At 38.1% G+C, this 16,913-nt stretch overlaps 1 non-coding gene across 1 annotated transcript; it reads left to right on the top strand.

The window, feature by feature from the left end:
- The first annotated feature begins 15,367 nt into the window (after nucleotides 1–15,367).
- LOC131149956 (small nucleolar RNA R71) lies at nucleotides 15,368–15,473 on the top strand. Its single transcript, XR_009135346.1, has one exon. It is a non-coding gene; the product is annotated as a small nucleolar RNA R71 (small nucleolar RNA).
- Nucleotides 15,474–16,913: the final 1,440 nt, after the last annotated feature.

Below are 16,913 nucleotides of genomic sequence, written 5' to 3'. Positions count from 1 at the left end.
TTTGTTGTTGGTTTTATTAATGATGTACTGGTCTATTCGAGGAGTTATAAGGAGTATGAGACGCACTTAAGGCAGATTCTACAGATACTTAGGGAAAATAAGCTATACGCCAAGTTCAGCAAATGTGAATTCTGATTTGAGAAAGTTGTGTTTTTGGGGCATGTCATTTCAGGAGATGGTATTTCTATAGATCCTAGTAAAATCGAGGCGGTAGTGAATTAGGCTAGACCAAGGAACGTCCAGGAGATTAGGAGTTTCTTGGGGTTAGCTGGGTATTACTATCGTTTTGTTGAGGGGTTCTCAGCATTATCAGAGCCTCTGACACGACAAACTAGGAAGAATGTCAGATTTGAATGGGACGACAGCTGTGAGCAGAATTTTCAAGAATTGAAGCAGAGGCTTATCACGACATCAGTATTAATCATCCCATCAAAGGATGAGGGTTATGTCATTTACAGTGACGCGTCCTTGAATGGACTTGGCTGTATATTGATGCAGCATGGTAGAGTAGTAGCATATGCTTCCAGGAAATTGAAAGAATATGAAAAGAACTACCCTACCCATAATCTTGAATTAGCTGCAGTGGTACACACATTGAAAATTTGGAGGCATTACTTGTATGGTGAACATTGCGAAATCTTCTCAGACCACAAGAGTTTAAAGTACTTTTTCACCTAGAAGGAACTGAACATGAGGCAGAGAAGATGGTTAGAACTCATTAAAGATTTTGACTGCACTATCAATTACCACCTAAGGAAGGTGAACGTGGTGGATGATGCTTTGAGTAGGAAATCTGTAGGACCAACATTGGCAGTTATGGAGATCCAGTATCCGATTACAATGGATCTAGAGAGACTCGGTATAGAGTTGGTTGAGAATGATTCCCAAGTTTGTATTGTCAGTTTAGTAGTGCAACCTACTCTATAGGAAAGGATTAAAGCTTCTTAGAAGGAAGATCCAGAATTAGCAGAGGTGATGGACAAAGTGCAGAGTGGTTAAGGAGATGAATTTAGTATTGCAAATGATGGAGCTTTGCGGTTCCGTTCTAGGTTATGTGTTCCTGCCGACGCTGACATCAGGAAGACCATTTTAGAGGAGGCTCACAGATCTTTGTACACAGTTCATCTCGACAATTCAAAGATGTAACAACCTCAATTTCTTAATGTAAAATGTAGCATAATATATAGAAAATCAACCCGAACCCGTAGATAGCGGGGATAGCCTAACATAAATAGCGGAAACCTAAGCAGTAGTAAAAAATAAAATCTCAATCATCCAACCATACGACATAATACCAGAGTTTACTATCTTATCAAAATGCTGTATATATATACAATCTCCAAAAAGTCAAAATAACACTAGGATCATACAACAAAAACCTCCTGATCCTAGTTCAACGCTTACCCTTCTAGTAGGGAAGCTTACCCTTCTTGTAGAACGTGATCATCTCATTCATAATCAACTGAGGGATGTCCACCTTCATGTTGTTATGCACGGCGTATAGGACCAACAAATGAATGCCGCCTCGCTCTAAATGATAGTCGATCGAGCAAATGTTGCATTAGAGGACGAGGTCTAAAAAAAGTAGGTAATTAGGTACCCTGCTCCATGCGTGCACGTGCCACGCCGCATGTTCTCACTGTCATAGTAAATGTCGTGGAACATTCGAATGATGATATGGTAGACATTGGAATAATTGAAGCCTCCCATGGTGTGTCGTTGGCCTTTTCGTGAGACCATGCCTAATCAAGGCGGGGGTAGGCTCAAACTTGACGCCTTAAACTACAGTGGACTAGATACCCATCTAAGAATCATAGGTGTTGGTAGAACTTCTGAACCAAGGTCAGGTGATATGTGGTGGTGGGCGGAGTCATGTAATGGTCCATCTTTCTCCTCTCAAGGACCTTAACATAACATCTCCTTCTGGTGTGGGCACGAGTCTCGTCAAACTGGAACCGGTACATGGGCCGAAAGTCATAGTCCTCGAGGGTCATCCTCGATGCCGTAGGCCTCCTAGATGATTGTACCTATGCACTATAGGCCACTTGACCTCTCAACATCGTTAGTGTAGGTGGAGTGTGCTTGGACCCGGATGATGGCTCATCTCACAACTGACCCTAGATTCTTTTCCACTTGGCGGTGGATCGTGAAGACTAGGGTTGCTTCAAAGCAGCCCGAGACTCTGAATGGAGAGGCATCTTCAATGAAAAATGGATGGAGGAAGGTGGTCGGGTGTAAAGGGGGATGGAAGATGAAAGAAGGAGAATGGGAAGAGACCCAGATGTTACCCAGTGAGACGAAGAGTCACAAGTGCAAGGGGAGGCAAAGGAGCGAAACCCTAAGTGATCTAGGATGAAAGGTCATGCAAGGAAGAGGTCATCGGAGCTAGGGCAGGTAGTCAGAGGGGTCGCCAAAGCTCTAGGATGGTGGGGGAGGCTTAGGCAACTAGGTTGAGTGTGGGTGCGAAAAAGAGAGACCAAGGAACAGGGAGAAAATATGGTTTAAGCTTCATAAGAGAAGGGAGCTTAAAACAATTTTTAACAGTCTCAACCAGTTTGCACCAGCCCTGTGCTGGTCACGCCCTGGTCGCAACCCCAATTGAAATAGGAACACAAACTCTCGACTACGTCACGCTAGAATGGAGTGCTGGTTGTGCCCTGGTCAAACTCCTTGATAAGTTGAAAGTTCAAAAGAGTCCAAGGCTCGACTTGGTCGTGCCCAAGGCAGTGCTGGTGGCGCCCATGGTCGAGCTTCTCGGTACTTTGGAAGTTCAGAAGACTTTCAAGTCTTTGACTGGGTTGCACCTATGCATGCTGGTCACTAGACACACTCCCAACAACCCAATGACCTACTCTAAGGACCCTGAACCCTGTCTACACTACAATGTACAACCTATGGACTCAAAGAAGAAAAAGAAGAAATAAAATTGGGTTACCTTCTAAAAGCACTAAGTTTACAGTCTTCAGCCAAACGCAATGAATGCTATTTCGAGATCACCCTTGTTAGAAGATAAAAGTTTCTTCCACTATTTCCTCATTAAACCACTTCTCACTTACCCATAGTTGCCCTTCTAAACTGGAGACCGAATCATAAATGGCAATAATCTGCTCATACGGGTCCTCTAGGCCAGATATAAAGGGGTTCTCAGGCTGAAGTATATCATCTAGAGGGTCCCCTTATAGAATTGAGGGAGCCACTTCCTTAACACATTCATTAATCATGTCAACATCCACAACTTGTATGTCATCGGATGGATGTTGGGAAGATTGAAATATGTTAGCTTTGGTGTAGTCCTAAGGGGGGGGGGGTGAATTGGGTATTTAAAAATTATTGCCTAGGTCAATCGATTTTACCAACAATGTAATATGACCTAGGGCCAGTCTACGCAATCAACAAATAAACTTACACGTGCAGTAAATGTAAAGTGCAGAAAAGTAAAAGGTACACGCAATATGTTATCGAGGTTCGGCCAAATTACCTACGTCCCCGCCTTGGCCACACCAGCACAAGGATTACCACTATAATGCTCACTCAAACGGGTGGAGCAGCATCTATACAAACCAGGTCAATTCAAGGGGCTGACCTCATCCGACACGCCTTAACAAGATGGTACACCTAGCTTTCCTAACCGGGTCTAAGCCAATCCAGGACTATTCCACATAGCTAGTCTCCCTCTTCAGGCCCGCACCTGGAATACAACAAATATGTATAAAACGTATACATGGAAATACGCTTCTAGACAAGCAGATGTGTGTACCAATATAGCTCAATTAATATTGCAAGCACGAATGATATGTAAATATGCTTGGTGCTCTAATGTGTGCTAAACACTTAACCACGTATAGATTTTTAGTCCAGATCTAGAGTGTATATCCAAGAAATATTTGAAACACACTTAAGTGAATAACTCAAAATTAGATCAGGGTTTCAAATATGATAAGCAAGTTAAATCAAACAAACTCAATAGGATATTTCAATATACAAAGCATAATGGAGTTGTTTGAAAACAAGCTTTTTGAAAAGGATTTTTGCACACCAAAAACTAGGTTTAGGTTGTAATGACAATGCAAGAACCACAACCCTCAAAGTCTTTCCATACTAGATTTATCAAATGAAATCGGTGAAAGAACTTTAATGCTAAACTCTCACGGAAAATCAATCAAACAATATTGTAAATGAGAGTTCTAGCTACAGAGATCAAGCACAATAGCCTTAGAAGATACTCAAAATGCTTGGAGAAATCAAGAATGAGGAGTATGTGAGTGTTTGGAAGTATTATTTGGCTAATAAAGGATTTTGTATGTTGAGAGAATATTGGCCTAATCAAGTTTGCTAATCTCTTCCTAATTATGATAAATGAATGGGTATACATAGGCAAGGAGGAATTTTTGACCGTTGGGAACGCAATGAGAATAATTAAAAAGTTTTAAACAAGTTTACAAAAATTAACCTCATTTAAAAAATTTAACAGCAGTAAAAAATAAGAGGCAACCCGAGAGCACCCATCGACTAGGACGAGTTTGGTCGACCGAAGTTGTTGAGGTTGGATCGACTAGGCAAAAAATGAACTGCAATCTCGATTGACCGGACTTGTAAGTCCGAAGCCTTTTTGTGAGGTTTGATCGACCAGGACTAAAATGAACTAACTCAGTCGGTCGACCGAACTTGTAAGTCCAAGGCGATTTTCCCATTTTTACGAAGTTCGGTCGACCAGGACCATTTGAACTGAACTGGTCGGTCGACCAGACAGTTGAGTTCCCACACGTGGGAATTCGGTCGACCAGGTTGGTGGTATTCTAAATATGCTCGGTCGGCCAGGCTGTCAAATTGTTGACTCCTAGGGAGTTCGGTCGACCGGGGTCAAATGAACTATAAAGGTTCGGTCGATCGGGCTATGGTCAACTAGTTGGCCAGATCCTTGGTTGGTTGACCAGGGGCAAATTGTACCTGGAGGGTCGGTCGATCGAACATGCATATATTGTGCATTTCAGTCCAGTTTGATCATGCAAACACCATATTCACTTAGCCATACATAAGTGAGTGTCTTAGGGTCATTTTAGGCCTTTTTGAATGCACCAAAAAAATCTGGTGTCGGTCGACCGAAAGGTGTTCCCTAAGGTCTTTCTATGGTCTATGTAGGTACCTTAAGTCCAACTAAGGTTGATTTGAGCATACCTACCTATCATCCATGATGCAAATTATTACAAGCCATATGAGTGCACAGTCCATAATTAATTTATATCCTAGAATAAAGAAATAAAATAATGAATACAAATACACAACACAATTCTTCATTCTTCGGCACGAACACCGCATGCCATCATGATATGTCTTTTAGTCCAAAAGCGTGCACAAGGTGAACCTGCATATAAGTCTTAGTACAACCATCAATACCAAGAGTATTTGTCATAATCAAAACTGGGTGTGACCAATCAGGTCAACATTATCCCCCTTTTTTGATGATGACAAATACTTTATGCAAAAGTAGGTACAACCAATAAAGGCCCCCCTGACTTTATGCATAAAGAAAATTAAAGTAATGGGTAAATAACGATTAGGCATGATTAAGCCTTATTTTACCCACTTTTGCCTCTTCTCCCCCTTTTGGCAACAACAAAAAGGGTTAAACAATATAACATGAAGGCAAAAGAAGTCATTTAGTTAGAAAAGATATATTGGGAGGATTTTTGAAAAATTTGGTAGCAAGCCGTTTGAAAATAGACTATTCGCAATCATAACTTTGTACCTAAGTGACCTGTGCTGAGTTTTAATCAATAGTATATAACACACATTCATCAATCAACTCAACCAGTACAGTATGATCAAGAATTATAACTTTTAGCATAAAAAATATATATATAATCATATAATGCACAATGAATGACAAAGTATGACTTATAAAAATTTTATCACACGAATTATATAACTGGTCATTTAAATGATTTAAATGACATGAAAAGAAGGTTAGACCATAGACATACACAAACCATTACAATTGAAACATATCATAAGACCCGTGGAAAATTTGAGTTAAGAACACACAACATATGATACCAAAGAGGAAGTTTGAGCATAAACATAGTCTAACTAGTTCGCATGCATTTTTATGTGTAGTTATAGAACCAGTCATGCGACTTTAAAAAAATATATGTATATAATAATAACAACAAGGCAAGAGAGAAAATTTGAGTTTTGAAAATAATTCTTGCCATAAAGTATTAAAGTATATATATATATATATATATATATATATATATATATATATATATATGTAGATATATCCTCCTTTGATATTTGCAAAAAGTACGGGTGGTTGCTTGCCAAAAAAAAACTTTAAAGATCAAGCAAGCACCATCTTTCTGGTTTGATAATTAAGCACATACCAAAAAATAACTAGAAAACCAAAACCATGATGATCCTAAAGATTTAATAATTCACATGCGAGATCGTATGACAAACATAGACAACTTGTGGCAAAACAATAAATATTAACTTAAGATTTTCACAAAGATCATTTCATTTAAGCATATGCCATACAACAACTTAAACACATCTAAGCTTAAAAATGGGCGAGCACAACAAGATTGTGATTTTAGCTTAAGGTCTCCCCGTATGAATTTGAATACTAGCTTAGATAAAATAAACTACTTATACTTAATATGGATTAATTTCATTAAGCCTAGTTGTATAAGCCATCATTTTAAAACTTTTAACATAACTACACTGGATATTAGCTTATTTATTTCAAACATGGCAACCAGTATAGTCTCCCTAGAATCTTCAAAATGCATTAGAGAATATATATTAAGGCAAGAAATGAAGCATATAATTGTGAACAATCCATATCTAAATATATAGCTTTAAGAGTTGGATATGATGTTCAAGATTCTTAGAAGAGCCTCAATATTTAAAATTCAAAGCATGATGCAAATGAGTTCTCTATGCTCATTTTCTAGGGATGAATCTTAGCCTTTATAAATATTTGATGATTATGTTAGGATGAAGTTTAATTTTCTTAATTGATTTTCACTCATCCTTTCAAAAATATTTTGATGTTAATTTTATCATAATAATCTTTATCACATGGTTTTATATAGGAAAATCCTGAAAAAATTTCGGCAGCAAGCCGTTTGTATATATGATAATTTCCCATAAAAACTAGTACCTGACAGTGGGTTGTTTTCAACAGATAAATCATGTAAAGCAAGCAACAACCTAATATCCACAACTAGCATGCAAATTATATCACTGCATCCGCCATGCAGGAGGCTTTCAATACAAGCATGCTTTCCTGTAGTTCAATCAACAACTCATAAAAGAAATGAACTATCCAATAGATGATATGAACAATAACTAACAATGGATAGTTATAAGATCAGTGCAGAGTTGTTCTCACAAGTGCATACAAACGTATAAGCATAAATGAAGATTGAGAGCATTTTAATATATATAGATATGAAAGATGAACGCTCCCCCCTCAATTATGCATTCGACTCATTTAATGTCTTTTTTTTTTTTTTTCAAATAATTTAGTCAAGAGATCTAGATTTTTAATGGCATATGCTTGTCTTTGGATGGATAGGCTTAGAGGACCCAAAAGTCACAATGTATATATCTTTAAGTGAGCTAAGCCTATATTTGCCTTTTTTTCTTATGATTTACAATATGTGAGAGGCCTAAGTTTGAATGGCTTTGAATGTTAAGGTTTGTGCATAGGTTTCTTTGAATTTTGTTCCATCATCTAGATTGAAACCTATGTTAATCATTTTAGCCTTTTAACTTAATTCATAAGGATGGAGCTCTAAATGATTTTATATAAAGTTTGAGAGCTCGAAGGAAAATTGAATACTCTTAATAAGTAAATTTCTATTATGTTCAGAAGAGTATTTAAGATAGGCAAGACATTTTTTAGGATAGGAAGTTTAAAGATATTGTCCTAACTGTTTTAGCAAAGAGCTCTAAAGTATATGAATTTTGACTGTAGCTCTTTGGTGATTGGAAAGTATCCTGTAGATATGATCACAATTTTGGAGCAAGGATACGAGCCAATGAGAGGATGAATCTTTACCTGATGTGATCGTGGTAAGGTAAAGATTTCCTATGGAGGATATAAACCAAAATTAGAGGATTTATAATATAAGCTCAACGGGAATTTTTGATTTTAACAGTGAAGCTTGAATCCCCTAGTGAATGCCTCTAGTAAAAAAATGTCTTTTAATAAGCAACAGAAATATTTGGAATTTATGATCAACAGTGTTTCAAGCCTAAAATATAAGTTTAGGTTTAACTGATATATATATCAAGATGGATTCCCTAAAACTCAATAGTGTGCAATGGATATAATATGCTTAACTTAAGATTTTCATATTTAAGTGTGAGTTAAGCATTAAGAATTCTATACCCAGCAAGGATGCTTTCGTCCATTTGGAAGCAGATTTTAATTAAGCCATAGTCAATGATTTTATATTTTAACCAATGAATATATGCATTAAGTTCAGATTGGTTATATACTTGCATTTGCAGACTGGCTTGATTTTTCAAAGTACTTAGTGTATAAGGTCATATACTAAGATTTTACATTTTCAGCCCCGAACCACTTCCTAAGCCTTAGAAGATACTACCCCCTATAGCTAATCCTAACTACTAAGGAAGAATTATGTGATCATGTAATTCCCGTTTGAGCAAATTCTTTCTTGAATTTCAAGGGGTTTTCTTTCTTAACAACCCATATCATTTTTCTACCTTTTATTCTCGATGAGTTAGGAGTCGGTGATTCTTTAATTTTCTATACTCGTTTGGGTTTCACACCTTTTCTTTTAAATGGGCAATCAAATTTTGTGTGCCCCTTCTTTTTACATAGGATGCATGTGGTGTGAGTGTATGGACTAGAGGAGGTACTAGCATAGTGTTTCGATTCTTTTACAAAGTACCCCATGTATAGGTTCTTTCTTGTCTTATTTTCAATCCCATTATAACCTATACCTTCCTTATCTAAGGTCATTTGTTGTGAGCCTATCAATTTATCAAAGTTTTCCTTACCTCTAGTGAATGTGTAGATGATCTTAGATTGGTCTTCTATTTTCTTCTCTAGATCTTGAATTTTTGAGTTTTTCAATTCTTTGCAAACATTCTGAAGTTTCATAAGTTCTTTAGACATATTGTTTGCTTTATTTTCAAGATCTGCAATCAAATGGTCCTTTTTATTATCATTAGAAAGTTGAGATTTCAAAACAGTTAATTCCTTTTCTAATGATTCACTTTTGCTTTCTAGTCTTTTAATTTCCAAATTGTTCTCTTTCAGCAAGAATTTTTGAGTTGCATTTTTAATGCATGCATCATACTTATTTTTCAGCATAGAATATTTCTTATTCGATTTAACAATTAACTTATGAGTTCTAACATACTCAACTTGCAATTCCTCATAAGTAGGCATGCTTTCACTATCAGTACTATCACATGATTCAATATCAGATGCATCATTCAATTCATCACATGAATCATTACCAAATTTATCTACTGAAGCAAAAGGAACAGAGATAACCTTAATATCTGTTAAGGCAACAAAGCACTGGTTACCTCCTTCAGGATTAGTAGGGCTTAAGTCACACAGAGAGATCACATTGTTTTGCATGGGTGCTCCATATCTCCTCTCAAGTTCATCCCAGATCTGCTTAGCATTACTACATGTCATAACCTCACATAAAACATTAGAATCTAAAGCATACAATAAGGTATTCATGGCATCAAAATTTACCTGTACTAAGTTCCTATCATGGTCATTCATTTCACACTCAGATTTAGAAACATCAGTACACCCAATAGATTTCGTAGGCACACAATCACCCTGATAAATAATTTTCCAAAATTTTCAATTTAAGGCTTTCACGTACACAGTCATTCTGAATTTCCATACAGTATAGTTATTACCACAGAATACAGGTGGGTGTGTGACCAATCTTCCCTCAAATGAAGGGGATGCACTAACACGAGCCACCATGATATTTTACTAAGTGACATATAAGTCTAAGTTACAAGGCTCTGATACCAATTGTTAGCTTTGATGTAGTCCCAAGGGGGGGGGGGAGGAGGGGTGAATTGGGTATTTAAAAATTATTGCCTAGGTCAATCGATTTTACCAACAGTGTAATACGACCTAGGGTCAGTCTATGGAATCAACAAATAAACATACACGTGCAGTAAATGTAAAGTGTGGAAAAGTAAATAGTACATGCAATATGTTATCAAGGTTTAGCCAAATTGCCTACGTCCCCACCTTGGCCACACCAGTATAAGGGTTACCACTATAATGCTCACTTAAATGGGTGGAGCGGCACCTATACAAACCAGGTCAATTCAAGGGGCTGACCTCAACTGATACACCTTAATAGGATGGCACACTTAACTTTCCTAACTAGGTCTAAGCCAATCCGGGACTATTCCACAGGGCTAGTCTCTCTTTTCAAGCTCGCGCCTGGAATACAACAAATATGTATAAAATGTGTACACGGAATACACTTCTAGACAAGCAGATGTGTACACCAATATAGTTCAATCAATATTTCAAGCACGAATGATATGTAAATATGCTCAGTGCTCTAATGTGTGCTAAACACTCAACCACGTATAAATTTTTAGTCCAGATCTAGAGTGTATATCCAAGTAAGATTTGAAACACACTTAAGTGAATAACTCAAAATTAGATAAGGGTTTCAAATATGCTAAGTAAGTTAAATCAAACAAACTCAGTAGGATATTTCAATATACAAAGCACAATGGAGTTGTTTGAAAACAAGCTTTTTGAAAAGGATTTTTGCACACCAAAAACTAGGTTTAGGTATCTTGCAATGACAATGCAAGAACCACAACCCTCAAAGTCTTTCCACACTAGATTTATAAAATAAAATCGGTGGAAGAACTTTAATGCTAAACTTTTATAGAAAATCAATCAAACAATATTGTAAATGAGAGTTCTAGCTACAGAGATCAAGCACAATAGCCTTAGAAAATACTCACAATGCTTGGAGAAATCAAGAATGAGGAGTATGTGAGTGTTTGGAAGTATTATTTGGCTAATAAAGGATTTTGGATGTTGAGAGAATATTGGCCTAATCAAATTGGCTAATCTCTTTCTAATTATGATAAATAAATGGGTATATATAGGCAAGGAGGAATTTTTGACCGTTGGGGACCCAATGGGAATAATTAAAAAGTTTTAAACAAGATTACAAAAATTAACCCCATTTAAAAAAGTTAACCGTGGCAAAAAAATAAGGGGCAACCCGAGAGCACCGATATACCAAGACGGGTTCGGTTGATCGAAGTTATTGAGGTTTGGTCGATCGGGCCAAAAATGAACCGAACACTCGATCAATCGGACTTGTCAATTCGAAGCCTTTTTGTGAGGTTCGATTGATCGGGACTAAAATGAATTAACTTAGTCGGTCGACCAGACTTTTAAGTCCAAGACAATTTTCCCATTTTTGTGAGGTTCGATCGACCGAGACCATTTGAACTAAACTAGTCGGTCGACCAGACAGTTGAGTTCCCACATGTGGGAACTCAGTCGACCAGGTTGGTGGTATTCTAAATATGCTCGGTCGACCATGCGGTCAAATTGTTGACTCCTAGGGAGTTTGGTCAATCGGGGTCAAATGAACTATAAAGGTTCGGTTGACCAGGTTGTGGTCAACCAGTTGACCCGGTCCTTGGTCGATCGACCGGGGGCAAATTGTACATGGAGGATCGGTGGATCGAACATGCATATATTATGCATTTCGGTCCAGTTTGATCATGTAAACACCTTATTCACCTAGTCATACATATGTGAGTGGCCTAGGGTCATTTTAGGCCTTTTTGAGTGCACCGAAAAAATCCGGTGTCGGTCGACCAAAGGGTGTTCCCTAAGGTATTTTTATGGTCTGTGTAGGTACCTAAAGTCCAACTAAGGTTGATTTGAGCATACCTACCTATCATGCATGATGCAAATTATTACAAGTCATATGAGTGCACAGTTCGTAATTAATTTACATCCTAGAATGAAGAAATAAAATAATGAATACAAATACACAACAAAATTCTTCATTCTTTTCCACGAACACCGCATGCCATCATGATATGTCTTTTAGTCCAAAAGCGTGCACAAGGTGAACCTACATGAAAGTCTTAGTACAACCATCAGTACCAAGAGTATTCGTTATAATCAAAATTGGGTGTGACCAATCAGGTCAACAAAATACATTTAACTGGAGTTGCATATTGCCAAAGGACATATCCATGATCTCGATCCTACAATGAATACAGGAATTAGCCGTAGCTAAGAATGGTCATCCTTATAGGACAAGGATTAGATCCTTGGTTGGATCAAAAGGTTTCATATCCAAGATAATGAACTCAACTGGATAATAGAACTCTTTGACTTTGACAAAAACATCCTCTATCACACCTCGGGGCCATTTTACTAATCAGTCAGTGAAACTCAAGGTGACTAGGGTAGGCTTTAGCTCTCCTAAATTGAATTTCTTATAGACCAAATAAGGAAGTAGGTTCACACTTGCTCCCAAATCTTAAAGAGCCTTATCGATGGTGTAATCTCAATTACACACGAGATGGCGGCGGCGTTAGGGTCTTTAAGTTCTGGAGGAAGGTGACCTACAAGAATTAAGCTCACATGCTCGGTCAACCTAACTGGCCGATTCATGTGCACACTTGACTTGCATTTTTGTGTGCACAAGTCCTTGAGGAACTTGGCATACACAGACACTTGCTTGATAACATCTAAGAGAGGAATATTAACCTTGACTTTCCTGAATGTGTCCATGATGGACTCAGTATTGGTTTCCTTCTTAGATTTTTAGGGCGCCTAAAGAGCTGTAGGGAATGATATTGTAGGGATATAATGGGGAAATGCTCCATCATTAGAGGGGGTAGGTGTCTTGGTATCAGCTACCGAACTAGGGGAAGGAGGATTACATGGTTCATCATCAAGCTCTTCCCTCATCTTCTCCCTACCTTTTTCTTGGTCCAACTTCTCCCTAACCCTATTATTTACCTCTCTACCACTTCGAAGAATGGTCACAGCCTGGCCTTGCTCATGATAAGGACCAACAACCGGCTCACATTCTACCTCGTATTGACACTGAGGGTTCACTAGAAGCTGACTTAACAACTTACCCTCATATATCCTACTTAAAGATGTAGGTAGTTGGCCCATGGTGGCTTCTAGCTTGGCAATAGACTGGGAGTGAGAGTAGAGTAATTGCCGATCAACTTGGCGATTAGCCTTAATGCTCTTAAGGGCTTTTAGCACTGTCTCCTAAAAAGATTTATCGTATTAGGGTTGAGGAGGAGATGGTTGCCGATAAGCTGAAGATCTATGGGCAGACACTGGAAGATTTGGAGAATTTTGGAATTGGTGAGGAGGTGGAGCAGTGGGTGATTGTTGAGGTCTTTGAACTTGGAAACCTAGAGCTTGTGTGATGTAGGACGGGAATGGTCGACCTATGTCCTACGATTCAACCCTCACACAAGCACATACACTTAAACACTTTAATTTAAGAATTTAATTATCTGAACATAAACACAATAAATCATGTTTTATTTCACATGTTCTAGGATTTTGAAAAGGTGTATGACTTGTCCAGCAATTAAGTCCCGATTGGTTCTTTCACAAAGGAATCAAGTTATATACTGAAAAGTTGTTATTTCAAAGATTCAAGAATAAAAGTTCTATGTTAGCAAACTAATATTCATACAATTGATTTTAACTAGCAAGTACCAATATTGCAATCTATGGATCAAATGGGCTATTCAAAGATGTGATTTTAATCTACTAGCAAGGGTTCACAAAATATAAAAAAAGATTCAAACACAAGTATTGAAGTTACCAAGATATTGGTTTGGATGACTTGACGTTGTTCCACACGTAGTTAGGTCATACCGTTGGTCCTTTGTACAAGCTTTGAATCACAAGATGAACACAGTAATGAAGTGTAGATGATGATCGTCGTGTGGGTGTATGAAGATGCTGGCCATGTGGTGTTGATGGGGGCCATGAGAATATTAGATGGAGGAGGGGTTGATGGAGTTGTTGGATAGTTTAGTGGTCTCTCACCACTTGTTCTCCAGAGAGAACGCCGTAGCCTCACACTACTCACTCACAAGGAGAGGAACAAGCTTTACAAGCTCAAGCAAAGAGATGCTTCTTCAATATTCAACTTCAACTTCCTCCCTTGTTCTTACAATAAGAAAGCTATTTATAGGCATAGCCTAGGAGACAAAGCTTTAAACACTCAACAACTCTCAACAATTTTCAACAACAACTCTCAATAACTTTCAACAACAACTCTTAACAACTTTCAACAACTATTAACCTAACACAATTAATACTTACTAAAAAAACAAGGAACTCCAACTCATAAGCACACAAGTCAAGCTTAGTTGTCTTGCATTATTACAATTCAAATTTGAAATTTAAACACATTCCAAAAGGAAGGCCAAAATCGTGTGGGACCCATTGGAGCCATGTGGGGGCCACATAGGTTTTGAGTTGGACTTTGCTTCAATACTTCACTCGGGTCTTCAAGCGTGGTCTTCAAGCACCTAGTAATCTTGAAATAACATATACACGAAAAATATAAATTAACACAATAGCAAAGTCTTCACATAAAAAAAAATCTTCCATCAAAGAAGTAGATGATCTTCAATTAATCCCATGTGTTCCTGCAAAATAGATATAAACAATAGTGGACATTTGGAGGTCGTCCACGTGTCACCATGTCAGCAAAGGAGTGGAGATCGGGAGGTCGTCCATGTGTCATCATATCAATAAAAGGGATACATAAGGCATGTTGATCCCCATCATTGTGGCCTCTACGAGAAGTTAGGATGCTTACTCTGCCCAGGATTGTACTTGTTAGAGTAAGGATCATTGGACGGCGTGTTATACGAATTATGGGTGACCTTAACTTCCTCCTGCACAAAATCAGGTGGAGGAGGCACATGGGGCCAATTATAACAAGTGTGTGAGGGATTAGAGTAGATGACACACACCTCTGCACATGCCACAGGTTAAGGTTGCTATCCTAAGGACAAAAACTGATCTAATTTCTTCACAATGGTGTGCAATATGGGCGGAGGGTCATGGCATGCGGCTAACTTATAGATTCCTTTAAGATGGGAAGAGGATGGTTGGGATGGTCTACGAGCAGCAACAACATGCTGCTGGGAATTCTCGATAAGGTTCTCAAAGAGAGCCTAGGCCTCATTCTCGTATTTTGTGAAGAAAATTCCTCCATAAGATGCATCTACCATGTCTCTATCACACTAAACTAATCCTTCATAAAAGGTATGAACTAATTGCCATCTAGAGACTTGGTGATGTGGGCATTTGCACAAGAGGTCCCTAAAGCTCTCCCATGTCTTAAAAAATTGTTCCCTATGTAGTTGTGAGAAACTAGTGATTGACTTCCTTAGCTAGTTAGTTTTCCCAATAAGGAAGTACTTTTTCAAGAACTCATGTTGCATGGTAGCCCTTTTTGTCACCAAGTTTGGGTCTAAGGAATTCAGCCAATATTTGGCTCTGTCCTTCAAAGAGAACAGGAAAAGCCTTAAATGGAGGGCATCATCACCAAAGTGAGGTATACAGATGGTGGAATAGATTTTGAGAAACTCATCTAGGCCTCTGAAAACTGGATGCAAGACGGCGAGGTGTATGTGTTGGGTGTGAAGTAGTCTTTAAAAGGTCGAAGAGGTTGCTCTTCCACCATAGGTTGGCGGGGAGCTTGGGTTTTTGGGTTTTGAAAGGCAAGAACTAGATTATGTTCAGCCATGACTTTAGGGTTAGACGACTCGGTTAACTTGGGACTAGAGGTGGATTTCCTAATTGACCTACGGGATCTCTTAATCTTAGGGTCTATAGGCACTAACTCAGATCCAAAGAGCGCAAACCCAGTATATACACATGCAACACATAATCAAGACTTTAGGGTATCCAACAAAAAAATTCAAAAACAAAAGAAAAGAAAGAAAAACAAAGCAGTAGCACTCTCAACTAGAAATTGGCTTAAAATCGTAACTGAGTCCCCGACAATGGTGCCAAAATTTGGTGGGCTCGCCAAGGCTTAGGTCCTTAACTACCAAAGATAAAATTTATAACCTAACTATCCCCAAGTTCCCTAGAACAATGAGTAAGTCAGGTGTCGATTCTCAAGGATTCAAGTGCAGTTGTTCACCACTTCTAGCCTAATTTACTACACTTTGTGTAAAAGGGAAAAAAGGTGAGAATTTAAAGTTGTCTTTCTATTAACTACAAAAGCATGTAAAACTATATTGATTTTGAAGTTGTCTTTCTATTAACTACAAAAGCATGTAAAACTATATTAACACTACTCGTAAAAAGCAGGTCTCAGATTATGAATCAAGCTTAGGCTATCGTGTGCACTAGATATGTCCAGTCAGCTATCCGTACTAGGCTAAATGGTAAAGTGAACCATTCGAGTGGCATAGGATAGTGAAGGTGCACCAATCGTTCGAAGCACGATCAGGAACCAAGGTATACCCTATCTAGCGATCACGAGAACATCCCGTACATGAACCATAGCCTAATCCATATAAGTGACTGAATCCCTAGCTATGTTATCCTTTACCCTAGGGTCTCATCACAATCAAAGATGTAAAATTACATGGAAATTAAAGACAAGGTATTTAAAGTGCATGTATTTAAATGAAAGGAGAGTAAAGAAAGCATGTAAAAATGGCTTCAATTTCAACTCAACGACTTGTCACTATCGATCAAGATTACAATCAAAGGACCAAATATCTATGTGGCAGCACTAGGAACTCAAAGGTTGTCATAGGCATTCGAAGACTCCAAGCACAAAACTAGTACAAAGAATTGAAATCAAAGCAGTAAATCT

Source organism: Malania oleifera, chromosome 2, assembly GCF_029873635.1.
Source record: "Malania oleifera isolate guangnan ecotype guangnan chromosome 2, ASM2987363v1, whole genome shotgun sequence".
NCBI classification, from domain to species: Eukaryota; Viridiplantae; Streptophyta; class Magnoliopsida; order Santalales; family Ximeniaceae; genus Malania; species Malania oleifera.
The sequence above is the reverse complement of the archived record's forward strand: the minus strand, read 5'-3'. Positions and strand labels throughout refer to the sequence as shown.